The sequence below is a fragment of the Lissotriton vulgaris genome, chromosome 4_1 (assembly GCF_964263255.1).
Source record: "Lissotriton vulgaris chromosome 4_1, aLisVul1.2, whole genome shotgun sequence".
NCBI lineage: Eukaryota > Metazoa > Chordata > Amphibia > Caudata > Salamandridae > Lissotriton > Lissotriton vulgaris.
In genome coordinates this window covers 260259302-260273069 of record NC_141691.1, presented here as the reverse complement: position 1 = coordinate 260273069, position 13768 = coordinate 260259302, and the positions used below count along the sequence as shown (strand labels likewise).

Sequence of the window (13768 nt, the reverse complement as noted above, 5' to 3'; positions counted from 1 at the left end):
ATTGGAGCATGGACCACTTCCACTTTCTGTCCTCTATGTAATGATTTTTTGTTTATGGGTGGGATGACCAATTTGGGCGGTGGTGTGTCCATTTTGTGAAGCTAAGCATTGTCCCTTTGCCATAGGCTTTTATTGTCTGTCTTCTCTTTCTTTTCATGTTGTTGTGGGTGGCCAGGCCATGTGGTGGGGGCCATTTTGTGTGTACTTCCTTTGTGATGATTCTGCCATGTTGTTGTTGGTGGACAGACCATGTGGTGGCGGCCATTTTGTGTATGCTTCCTTTGTGACTGATTTTGCCATGTTGTTGGTGGCCATGCCATGTGGTGGAGGCCATTTTGGGTACATCCTTTTTCCATGTTGTTGTTGGTGGCCAGGCCCTATGGTGGCGGCCATTTTGTGTGTCCTTCCTTTGTGCTTTTGCCATAGGCATCCAAGGTTTTTGACTATTCTGGCAGTAGGGCAGAGGTATTACTACTCACAGCCATAGGTGCATTCAAGTTAATCAACTCTTTTTGTGGTGTATCTTTAATTACATCGTGTATGGCTTTGGATTGCTTCACATTTTTTTTATGTTGGTACTTTCAGCTTTTGGTTGCTTGTGTGTAACTAATATGGCACTCCCTGCCAGTAGGTAACCTTAGGAATATTGCTCGCGTACTTTTGGTAACGTTGCACAGTGTGGACACGCGACATTACATTTTTTGTCTTGTTCGCGCGCTCAATGTACTGGCTCGGGAACGCGATAACGACGTTTCATTCGATTCGCGCTGCCGAACATGCCGATTTTGCAATCTCGCGAACAATATGTCCCGAGTTGCATAAAAGTTCCTCGAAAATGTTTAATGTGTTTCTTGTGCTACAATAAGTCCTCATTTATGTGTCATTTGGTTGTAGTTTTCTCTTATTGGAGCATGGACCACTTCCACTTTCTGTCCTCTATGTAATGATTTCTTGTTTATGGGTGGGGTGACCAATTTGGGCGGTGGTGTGTCCATTTTGTGAAGCTAAGCATTGTCCCTTTGCCATAGGATTTATTGTCTGTCTTCTCTTTCTTTTCATGTTGTTGTGGGTGGCCAGGCCATGTGGTGGGGGCCATTTTGTGTGTACTTCCTTTGTGATGATTCTGCCATGTTGTTGTTGGTGGACAGACCATGTGGTGGCGGCCATTTTGTGTATGCTTCCTTTGTGACTGATTTTGCCATGTTGTTGGTGGCCATGCCATGTGGTGGAGGCCATTTTGGGTACATCCTTTTTCCATGTTGTTGTTGGTGGCCAGGCCCTATGGTGGCGGCCATTTTGTGCGTCCTTCCTTTGTGCTTTTGCCATAGGCATCCAAGGTTTTTGACTATTCTGGCAGTAGGGCAGAGGTACTACTACTCACAGCCATAGGTGCATTCAAGTTAATCAACTCTTTTTGTGGTGTATCTTTAATTACATCGTGTATGGCTTTGGATTGCTTCACATTTTTTTTATGTTGGTACTTTCAGCTTTTGGTTGCTTGTGTGTAACTAATATGGCACTCCCTGCCAGTAGGTAACCTTAGGAATACTGCTCGCGTACTTTTGGTAACGTCGCACAGTGTGGACACGCGACATTACATTTTTTGTCTTGTTCGCGCGCTCAATGTACTGGCTCGGGAACGCGATAACGACGTTTCATTCGATTCGCGCTGCCGAACACGCCGATTTTGCAATCTCGCGAACAATATGTCCCGAGTTGCATAAAAGTTCCTCGAAAATGTTTAACCCCTTCCATGCTGGGCCGATTTTTCTCGTGTGCTAGGCTTATTAAAGAATCAATGGCTTTATGACGGCCCCCAGCCGTCATGAGCACACGAGCACTGTAATGCATGACGGATGGGGGCCGTCATCAGCATGGAAGGGGTTAATGTGTTTCTTGTGCTACAATAAGTCCTCATTTATGTGTCATTTGGTTGTAGTTTTCTCTTATTGGAGCATGGACCACTTCCACTTTCTGTCCTCTATGTAATGATTTCTTGTTTATGGGTGGGGTGACCAATTCAGGCGGTGGTGTGTCCATTTTGTGAAGCTAAGCATTGTCCCTTTGCCATAGGCTTTTATTGTCTGTCTTCTCTTTCTTTTCATGTTGTTGTGGGTGGCCAGGCCATGTGGTGGGGGCCATTTTGTGTGTACTTCCTTTGTGATGATTCTGCCATGTTGTTGTTGGTGGACAGACCATGTGGTGGCGGCCATTTTGTAGGTACTTCCTTTGTGCATTTATAATGGCCTCCCTGCTTTTGGTCTGATCTGACAGTAGGCCAGAGTCCCAGAGGTAGTAGTTAGCGGGGTTGCTTTATGTAGCTGTTTCTATTCGGTCTATTCAATTACCATCATTAGGGCATGTGTGTATGCCATTGCATTCCCAAATTTGTTGTCTGGCCAGGGGTGTAGGTAACTTTTTTGTGTGTGTAATAATTTTATGCCTTGTATGTGTTTTTGCGGTGTAGGTTTCCAACCTCTTAGCCATGGGGTATTTTCCTTGCATTAACCTGTCATGTGTAGCAGGCATCCTCCTTTTTCTGTCCATATTGGTATATAGGCCTGCTTGACTTTATTATTGGTTCTTTCTGGACTTCATGTGGCTGGGAGCTGTGGTGCTGGTAGTATTAGTCTTCTGTTTTGTGTTTTATACATTGGCCTGTGTGTCTTTCAATTGTTCATGTTGGCGTACTGCTTGTTTGACTGATGTTGTTCTGTCTTCTTTGCTTGTAGGTACACAAAAAAAGACTGAGGAGGTGCTGGTTGTTTTCATCCATCGCCCGTTCTACTGCCAGACAGACGTCCTTCAGTTGTACGCCACGTGTGGTGTGTGACTCATCTGACCACACATCTCTGCAATTTGTGCTACTGAGTGCTGCTGTGTGCTGACATCAGAAGAAGATGGGCCCTAAGAAAGCAGGTACCAGGTCCTCCACCACCAAGAAAGTTGCTGAGAAGAAGGTACAGAAGAAGGAAGTGTCACTTAAGTCTGGTATGGACGCCAAAACCTTTTTTGGGCCCCCAAAAGGTACGCCTGCAGCAGCGGTGTCCGGGGTGCAAGCTGGGGCCAGCACATCTACATTAGCGGGGGCAAGCCACTAACCCAGGGCCAAGCACATGAGGGTCGAAGAGGTAGCCAGCCTAGTGTTACAAAGCAGTGATACTGAGCCTGAACTAAACTTATCGCTGTCTCAAAGTAGTACACAATCCACGCAAGATGAAAGTGCTCAACAACCACCGCCAGCAGTAGATGTTCAACAACCACAACTACTTCCCGCAATAGTTGTTGAACAACCACAACCACCGCCCGCAATAGTTGTTCAACAACAACAACCAAATCCCACAATAGTAGTTGTTGAAGAACCACAGCCCGCTATAGTACTTCCTCAAGAACAACAACCACCATCTCAGCACGCAATAGTAGTAGTTGTTCCTCCCGATGTCGGGGCAGTTCAGGAAGTAGAGCCTCATTCCGAGCAAGAAGAAGAGGAAGCCACTTCTGGAGGTGATCTATTGTCTTTCAATTTACCAAGGAGGGTTAGTGGCAGTGCATCGAGTTCTTCGCCAAGCATCCCTTCAGATGACCTTGATAAGGAATGGCATCCACGACTATCTGAGAATTCAAAGGAGAGACATCCCAAGACCAGGCTAGGAAAAAGGAAGGATCCACCAAGGCTTGAACTTATGGAGGTCGATGTAGGTGAGCAGGATACTGCTGGTGATAAAGACGGGTCTGACACTGTCATCATCACGAGCGTTATTCCTGGTGCAGAGGATGTAGAGACCAACATTTTCACCCTATCCAGAAGGGCTGCGATTAGTGATGAGCAGGTAGCACGTATAACTCCTACACACTCAGCACCCAAAGTAACACCAGCTCCCATTTTTTCATCAGCGAAGGCCCGGCAGCGTCCGACATCCAGCACAAGCGCCACCTCAACAGAAGGAGGTAGTGGCAGTACTAGTACTGAGCTGTCACATAGGGAAATTCAACAAAAATCCTCCAGTTCATCCGGCATTGGAAGTGGGTCCTCTTCCTATGGCAGGAGACAGTTTAGCTCCCCAGTGTGGGATTTTTTTATGGTTCACCCACATCAGGAGAACATTGCTATATGCACCATTTGTCATACCAATGTTAGTCGTGGTAAGATTGGTACAAACTATGGTACTGGAGGCCAAACGACCCATTTGAAAAAAACACACTTAATTCAGTGGGAGAACCACCTTGCAAGCTTAAAAAATGTAAGCACTGGTGTTGGTGGGGATACAGTACTACAAGGTCCACTCATGGAAGAAGAGGGAGATGATGACCTTCTATCTGGGAGTGGTATACAAATGAGCCCTGTCGCCAGCACTGGAGTGGTGCAGTCCAAATCCTCCGCATCAGCAACTTCTCAGTGGCACCAGAGTCAGCCGGAGACACCAAGGAGTGCAAAGTCTGCGTTGAAAGGTGGTCCATCTAGCAGAACAGAAAGAATTACCAAGCAGCTTACCATTACTGGCATGTTTAGGCAGGAGGGAAAGTACGAGCGGAACCACCCAATAGCACGTTTGTACAATGCGAAACTTGCAAAAATGTTGGCGCTCGACCTTCTCCCATTTTCATTTGTTGAGGCAGTGGGATTTCGGGAATTAGTGGCAACACTCTCCCCAAAATGGGACGTTCCCAGTCGCTACTATTTTGCAAGAGTTGCTATTCCAGCACTACACCACGACGTGCTGGAATTGATTGGGAAAGCCTTACAACAGAGTGTTGTCCATTGTATCCACCTGACAACAGACATGTGGAGCAGTCGCGAAGCCACAGCAGATTACATGGGCATCACCGCACACAGGATCTCTTTTGCAGGTGTTAAAGACAAGTTAACTTCAGGCCTTCTTGATGTTGCTGGGATTTTTAATGATACTCGCAGACATGCAACTGTAGCCATGTTTGGTATGGAGAAAAATCATACTGCTGAAAACATTTTGTCTGAGTTTAACAGCAAGGTCTTTGAATGGCTGAAACCAAGAGGCCTTAAGATTGGTTTTGTTGCCACCGACAATGGCAGTAATGTAGTGAAGGCAATGAGAGAAGGACAGTATTTCAGGGTATCCTGTTTGGCACACTGCATTAACTTAGTCGTGCAAGACTTTCTGAAAAATGAAGCCAAAGTCAGCAACATACTGACCATCTGCAGAAGAATATGCACGCATTTTAACCATTCTTTTAAAGCACGGAAGCTGCTACGCGTCATTCAGCGGGAGCATAAATTGCCAGTCAAAGCACTGATCCAGGAGGTCCCAACACGTTGGAACTCTACTTATTTCATGCTTGAGCGTCTCTTTGAGCAGTACACACCACTGAATGCTTATGTCATGTCAAGAAGATTAGTGGATCCTACTGTTAATCTTAAAACCCTGACCGTTGAGATGTGGCAGTGGGACATCATTAAATGCTTGACAGAGATGCTACAACCTTTTGAGGTCTTCACACGTGCAGTTAGCAGGGAGGACTGTACTATGGGCCAAGCCATCCCATTGTTGTACATGCTCGAGCAACAGCTGAAGGAGGTCTGTGAAACATACGAAGGTGACGAAGAAATTTTTTTTGATGCATATACCTTGGCCAAGGCCTTAGCCAACCGCTTATCTGTAAATGCAAGGCTTCAAATGATTGTGTTAGATCAACATTACATAACTGCAACAATGTTGGATCCACGGAACAAATTGTTTGTCAGAAGTAGCGCAGTAATTCCTTTTTCAGATGGGGATGTTGCCAATTACAAAACTTCCATAGCTGTGGAAGCTAATGATTTAGAAACTGAACGGCTGTTACTTAAAGGCCTGCCAGTGCCAGCTCAGGACAGTCAAAGTACTCCAGGCCATCCTCCTGAGGCAAGTTCATCAGAGCATGAGAGCAGTGCGTCCGCTTCCCAGCAGGCACCAACAGTACCAAAAGCAGCGCCTACACGATCTGATTCAGCAGACACAACCAAAAGCATAACTGCTTTTTTTCTACAAAAAGGGATGGGTAAGTCCGTTGCTGTTGCAAAGGGGAAAGAGGACCAGCAAAGCCGAGCACCAATGAACACTGAGCGGATGGTTCAGGCCTATCTGGATGACACAACAGAGGTGTTCATGGAGCAAAGCCCATTGGTCTATTGGTATGAAAGAAGGAGACAGTGGCCAGTGCTGAGCAGGCTGGCGATAAAGTATCTGGCTTGTCCTGTAGCCAGTGTCCCTTCTGAGCGGGTTTTCAGTGCTGCTGGTGCCATTGTGACATCGAAAAGGGCCAGTCTCTCCCCCAAAAGCGTGGAGAGGCTGACAATGATAAAAATGAATCAACACTTCATACCACCAGACTATACTGTACGTGTACTGTCCGAACCCCCAGAGTTTGAGGACGAGCTCCTCTTCCCTGACAAATAGGCTTTTAAATTGTTACTTTCTCCCTTCTTTTATTTGTGTTATTTATTTTCTTATTAAAAATGGCTTTCTGGTGCAAAACTGCTAATATTAAAAACCACAACCAAATCCATCCCCACCACTCATTCTTTTTATGTACCTACTGGAGTTGCACGCCTGTGCATTTATTTTCACTGTATTTTTTTATTTACCTCCTGGAGTTGCACGCCTGTGCATTTATGTTCCATGTTGACTGCACTCCTCAGAGTCTTGCTCCATCTTCTTGACTCCCACTCAAGTCAATACAATTCCATCTTGCCAGCCATACATTGGATGTTGTAGATGGAGTATAGTACAATAACAATAATGTAGCCTCTAACAGTCCCTCCATAACAAGTGAACCGTACATGACTACAGCCATCCTCTATTTCATTTGAAATCTGCAACTCATCACTGCCTTACTGAGTCTTAAGGCTACCACCTCTGTCTGCAGGCATTCATAGACGACTCTTCAGTGTCAAAAGAAACTTGAGCAGGCATCCACAACTGAAGTCAACTTGTTGTGACTCGCATTACAAAGGCTCGGCAGCATCTGTGATCAATCATCTGACAGTGAAAGAGAAGAGCAAGACAGGTATATTAAATGAATGATGCCATGCATTGCATTGGATGTATTGTTTTGCTGACTCTGAGCAAATGTGCATGGAGTTGAAGTATACTAGTAACTTCAGACTCACGTGATAGCCAATTTTTCCATGTTATTTAATAATATAAATTATTTACGCACTTGTATTCCTACTACTACAGATGCAGTCAGGACTTAATTTATCTAAGTCACTCACTACAGTCTGAGTTGCTGTTGCTGATAATGATGGTGACCAGTGACACCATATCTTTGCTGTCAGGCAGTTGGATCTGAGCTGATTGATGTACGATGTTTCTTGGAGTGGAATACAAGGTAATAAATACAAATAAGAGGCACAGCACAGTAGACCCAGGCTACTACATGTGTGTGCACTGTGCAGTTGTACAGTGGTAGAGTACAATAGTGGTATGATTGATGACTGAGAATGACACATTGATTTTGTTGATTAATTTTGTAAATGCCAGGTTGCTTTTTCATTCACCTTTCTGTGGCTCTGTGAAATTTTTAGGGAAATGCAGTTTGTATTACGGGCGACCCTGTGTCGTCGTGGGCCTGTTCTGTGCTGGCTCCTGTCTTTTTTTGTACTTCTAGATTAATAATGATGTGCAACTAGTAGACTTATACATATTGTATCCAAGCTGCCTCTGAAAGTCCTCTCATACGACTACTCCTCTTGTATTATTTTTTTTATCTTTACTGTATTACAATTTGTTTAGGTCATTCACATTCTTTTGTATTTGCCTTTTCTTTTTCAGGCTGGACGTTTTTCACCCACTGCTATTATACTATAAGCATCAACTCACCCTTACCACTAATCCTCATCATCAAGCAATTGGATGGCGGGAAACCAAGAATGATATTCAGCGTGTCCTTTTCTTACGTTTATTCCTTACATTCATTGGCTAGTGGATCAACATCATAAATCATCGTCTTCATTGTTTTGCTTTTGTTGTCTCCATGCGTACTGTTTTTCTTTCTCAAACCTTTCCCAAAACCCCCGTACCCATCCATTCAACAAACCCTAACCCTCTTCCCCCGGGCTGCGTGGTTTCATTGAGGTGTGATGTTTCTTACATTAAATATACACCAACAATTTGATCACGCGCTTGCTGGGGCAAATGTGGTGGAAGCAACAATAGTGAAATGTCAACAAGGCATGGCCAGGATCTTCTTCGGCTTCCCAACTCAAGCTCTGTGTATAATGTCAAATAATTTACCATTACCATCAAACAACGAATACATCTAATAAATTGGCGTAATTGTTTGGGTTTAAGTTTAAAGCATTATGATTTAGAAAAGTTTGACGTTGCCGTGAGTACTACAACTACAGTTGAACTTCTTATCTTCTCTTGCACTTAGTTTCCAGTCCCCAAAACCATTGTTTTGTTTCAGTTTAGCAGTTGCAATATTGGGTCAGTCGTGTAATGTACTGTACTTACTTATACTACCCCCACATTGTCTGTCACGCAAATGACTGCCTCTTTCTTTTTGTCTCAAAATGCTACTGGCAGGGTCTATTTACTACTACTATCACAGAAGTTCAGAACCACAGATTCTTCTCCATTGTCTTGGGAAACAAATGCAGCCCTTGCAGTGCCACACTTTATCATAAATCATCATCAGCAATCACAGGTAAGATAAGTTTGCAGTGAGGTATAACGCAAGACAGACTGGTAGTTCTTCTAATACTACAAATATAACTCGGTGAGGGTTTACCGCATCTATCTGTCTGCATGTTAAAGATGTGAGCAATATATTTTTTTATTAGAAAGCACTGTCCGCCGACCTGCATGGCCAATTAAACCTTGCGATGTTGCACAACGTACATTATTTGGTGAAACAGTCCCCCCTCCAACCCCCCAAGAAACGCAAATGAACTTCAAATGTTTTCTTTTGAACATAACTTTGTGTCTCGTTTATTTTTAACATAATATAAATAAAGATGATACAAAAATAAAATATATATAAATCTTACCCCACAGCTGTCCCTACCCGCCTCCCCTAAACCCAACCAAATTTCCACGTTCAATGTAATGTAAAAAACCCCAACACCCAATTCCCACCCACCAACAAAAGGATTGAAAAAGGGGCAAACAACAAACAGGGTCCATCTCAAAGCCGGAGGGCTTTTAAGTGTTTATCAACCATGATCTTCACACGCTCCTCTATTTGAGTATTTGTCTGACTCTGAGCCTCCAGCCTGGCTACCCGGAGGAGAATCTTTCTTTGGAATTGGCGGCACCTACATTGGCATGCATGTTGTTGTGGGAGGGTGGCCGATGCTGGAAAAATCTGGCGGCGGGCGGCTGCCTGACCACGCCGACGTACTCCTGCAGGCTTGGGGGCCGGGGCATTGGAAGAGGCAGCAGCTGCTGCCGCCGCCGCCTCCTCCTCCTCCTCCTCGGCCTGAGCCACCAGCCGGCGGTAGGCCTCAACGATGGAATGCAGTTTCCGCTGCCGGGCCCGGACTGCCAACTCCTTTCTCGTTGGTTTTGAAGGAGTAACTATAAAGAAAGAGACGGAATTGATGTAATCCAAAATCCCAGCAAATCAAGAATACAAAATTTATTCAACACATAGTGGCACAGTACTGTAGCACTAGCAAGCAAGCTGAGTACAAAAAATTGTGTTTTATCTATCTTGAACATTCTACGGCTTATATACTTAATTTGTTTGACTTTTTGGCACGGCATTATGCCTGCCCTAGTAGCATAGCATGGGTGTACTTCAACGGTCACACACATACGAACACCTGCCTTTTTCATATCTCGTTTTTTTATATCATATACTCTGTGCTTCCGGGAACAGTGACAGTCTCAAACTAACATTAATTAACAGGGGCCAGCTAGTACTAGTAAATGTCTAGTAGAGACTATCATTCTTTATATCGCGCAACAAACCTTAGGTGGTTTGTGTTTCGCCAGCAACGACCCGGAATGCATCCAGTCGTCCCCTCCTTCCCTTGCCTTTGGGTTTAACCAAAACACCGCTGCTGACACTAGTATTCACTACCCACCGATATTGGATGTGTCTCCCACCCACGCAGGCAGCTGTGTTTTCCCCTTTCTATGCTTCCACAACAACCCATGCATCCGACTGCTATCAGCCACCTGCATTGCTGATTCCAAAGTATCCTTCTATATTAGATGATTGGTGCTTTTTCCTTGCTCCTTTCATCATACTTAAAATCAATCTCCTTAGTGTTAATCCATCGCGGTCATGTAATGTTGTGGATAAGACTTTTTTAGTCTGCCACCAACCTTTCACAGCTGAGTTGTAGTCACATAGAAGAGGCCTGTTATTTTATCAATTCTCGCCGGTGGTAATGCTATTGCTAAGCTTGGTAATGACAAAGGTGGCGTCATATATTGTCCAGTAGAACTTAAAGTTCATTATAAATATCAGAGTACAGTGAGGAAGTTTTCCACACCCACCAAGTAATGCGGATCACTATTGAATGTAACTTACCATCGCCCACCGTTGTTGGCTCCTCCCCCACTGCTGCCGGTGCTGGTGTAGGTGCCTCTGGTCCTCCATTCCCCTCCGGGATCGCCTCTGCTGACGCCGTCGCAGCGCCGCTGTCCCCGTCGGCACTGGTGGATGGTACCGGTTCTGCACAAATAAAAATAAGTACACCTTTTTAGATGGATGCACAGCCCCCATTGTACTTGTTCACCAAGAATGGAGTTCTGCAAAACAGTTAAGTACAACGTAATCAGTAGTAGTCCACATTGCCTAGTACAGCAGAGTAACTAACTCACTACACATATTAGCATTCATTTGTTATGGTATGGTACCCAAGCTCATCTCATCTCTACTGCTACTCTAGTCCTTGGAAAGTTAGACTGAACCATGTAACCTAACCAGTTTGTACATCAATGTCTACAGTTTTGCGCATGCTACCTCGCAGCTTGTTGCGCAGTACGAGAAGACGCCTTTGAGGCCACATGATTGTTCAAAGCATACACCTGAAGAGTTTGGAAAATAAAAAGGCCTGTATTTACTTTTTGAATGTGGATTGTGGAATCGAGTTTGCTTACAGCCTCAGGTTACACCTTTTTTTTAGCATGACTGCTAAAAACTTGCATAAATGTATTTAATTTTTTCATACTGTCTAACGTGCACCACTTTTGTCATTATTTTTCGGCAGATGAGAAGATTTTCTTCTACGAAGCAAAGATTTCCAGAGCTTACCAAAAAGAGGCATATGTATCCAGTATACGTTCAATGGTGAGGGGTCTCCGACATTTCCCACATTTCCCTATCGTGCACTGGTAGCTGTACAAATGTAGATTACTTTATTCAGCCTTTTTTAACTCTGGATTTTTTCTGGTGGCCCTTGACGTATTTCACGGAACAACTTAAAAACATTGATGTTACTTACTTAGTTACTTCTAACAAAATAAAGGTTTTGAAGTACCACATTGACTCGGAAGTATATTTTCTGTGTCTGTTGTCTTGTAGACTTACACGAGAGAGTGAGCAAAAGGGGGTTACTTAGGTTATGGATTGTGCAATAAAAGCATTTGGCATCTTGGTATTGGGGTTCAGGAAAGGGGTAATTGAATAATTGACCAGTGACTGAGCCCATATAGGTTGTCGTTCAGTGAATAGTGGGTTCCTCAGAGTTCTGTGACTGAGGTGTAAGACTGTAAGTAAGGTCCAACCTGCCTATAACCAACATCCAATTTTGTGGTTCATACATAGTTATGTATGTGACTGCATAGAAGAATACCCGCAAGAGTAGTAGTGGTATACTAACGCTTACAAAATACTAGACCAACATCTGGATGCATACTTGGTGGGTGTCAATTGGCAAAGAAGAGACATTACAGAGGAAAAAGCATAAGACAGGAGTGGACCCTGTGCCTTCCGCTATTCTATCACAGATTTTTGAAAAGATTAATACCTTAACTAAAGAGTGGGCAACAGGGCACGCTTACCTACAGACAGTCTAGTAGGAGCACAGAGAGTCATAGCAGAGGCTCTTTGAAGGAACAGACAGGCAGGGACAGATAGTGATACCCACAATTTTGAAAACATAATCAAAATCAAAAAAGCATTTGTCAAAATTTAGTTAGGTGAAATGTCATTAATCGGTTGGAAAAAAAAGCTCAGTTAGAAAGTTAGGGAAATATCATTGTTCCAAAAGAAAGCACTGTTGGACTTACTGGGGACAGCAGCAGGATCCTCAGTAGAGGAGCTCTGTGCCTGTGGTTCACGTTCACCCGCCGACTCGGTCCCAGCCTTCTGCTTGCCCCTGGGTTCTGTGGTTCATGTAAGAAATAATAAAGAAAGAGAAAAACATTGAGTGCTGTGAAACTTAGACAGCATTTCAAAAACCACTGCTACAACATTAAAAGAAACAAACATTGATCTACCAAATGACTACTGCCTTGCATGATTCACTGACTAGTGTATATATACTTGGAGAAAACAAATCAAATGTTCCATAAACATTCTGATTGCAGATTACTAAGTAACACAGAGGCAGTAACACCTGAACAACACCACCGATTCAAGAATGGGGTAATCAATTATCTGTAAGTAGGCATTTCTTTTTAATTTTTTGCCAGCAAAATGCATAGATCACAAGGAGGAGACATGCTTAACTTTGTGCATACTAACACGAAATTGTACGTTCATTGCATCATATTTTGTTCTGCTACTGACTGAATGCTACTGCTGCCCTACCCACTCACTAAACAAACTACATCAGTTCTATGGAGGGCTGAGGCAGGGGCGGCTCTAGGCTCATGGTGGTCCTGGCCAGGGAGCATAGGTAGGGGGGCCCGGAAGAGGAGGTCGGGGCGGAGCACGGAGGCCAGTGAAGAGGGGGGAGTCAGGGTGTTTGGAAGTGGAACAGAGCCGGAGGCACCAAATCCCTGAGAGGGGCCGCCACGCAAATATGTATCCATCCTCTGAGGATTATTAAATTAAGGATATATATTGGTGTGGTGGCCCCTGGCGTTTGGTGGCCCTGTGCAGTTGCACAGCTTGCACATGCCTAAAGCCGGCCCTGGCTGAGGTAAGAAGAACAAAGTAACTTTAGCATTCATTGGCAGAGGAGGATTCATGCAGAAGAGAAGGCCGTGAAAAAAATGATACAATATGCAAACACGTACAATTATCCATCAACGGCTATTTCACTGACGGACAAAGGAAGGACAAGACTCTATTAATAGCATTAACTAACTTCAGTTCTCTACAATAAAGAAAATCTCACATCAATAAACAGCAAAAGCTAGCGCCAAATTGAACACGCAAGAGTCAGTGAAGATGAAGAAGCGCAGCACAGACCAGTGTCATACAATTACAGTAGATATAATAACGGAATACATCGGAAATGTAACTAGGAGCACCAGTCATTGCGTTACTTATTCAGCCAAGATTTACAAAGATACAATAACAATACTTATACTACTATAGAGATATATATTATACACACACTTTTTTTTTTTTAGGGTAGCCACTCACCAAGACCCACGACCTCGACGCCAAGCAGGTCCAACAGGTCCTGCTCCCGGTCCAAAATGTCTGCCCAACGGTGGGTCAGCTGATGGTGGGTATGCCGGATACCGGAGCAGCGGAAGACTGCCCGGCGCACCTTCACCCACCGCCGGAGACGCTCTTCAATATGGTGGTAGCCGGAGCCGGGCCTGCCGCCTGCTGCCAACATCAAGGGGAGGTGGCGCTGGATAAAAAACACCAGGGCATCCACCTCCTCCTCGTCAAA

At 44.3% G+C, this 13768-nt stretch overlaps 1 long non-coding RNA gene across 1 annotated transcript; it reads right to left on the bottom strand.

Moving 5' to 3' along the window:
* Window positions 1-9479: 9479 nt before the first annotated feature.
* On the bottom strand, window positions 9480-12300 carry LOC147718646 (uncharacterized). The gene is made up of 3 exons (XR_015309994.1): window positions 12204-12300; window positions 10501-10644; window positions 9480-9536 (listed from the first exon to the last, which is right to left on the bottom strand). It is a non-coding gene; the product is annotated as an uncharacterized LOC147718646 (long non-coding RNA).
* Window positions 12301-13768: the final 1468 nt, after the last annotated feature.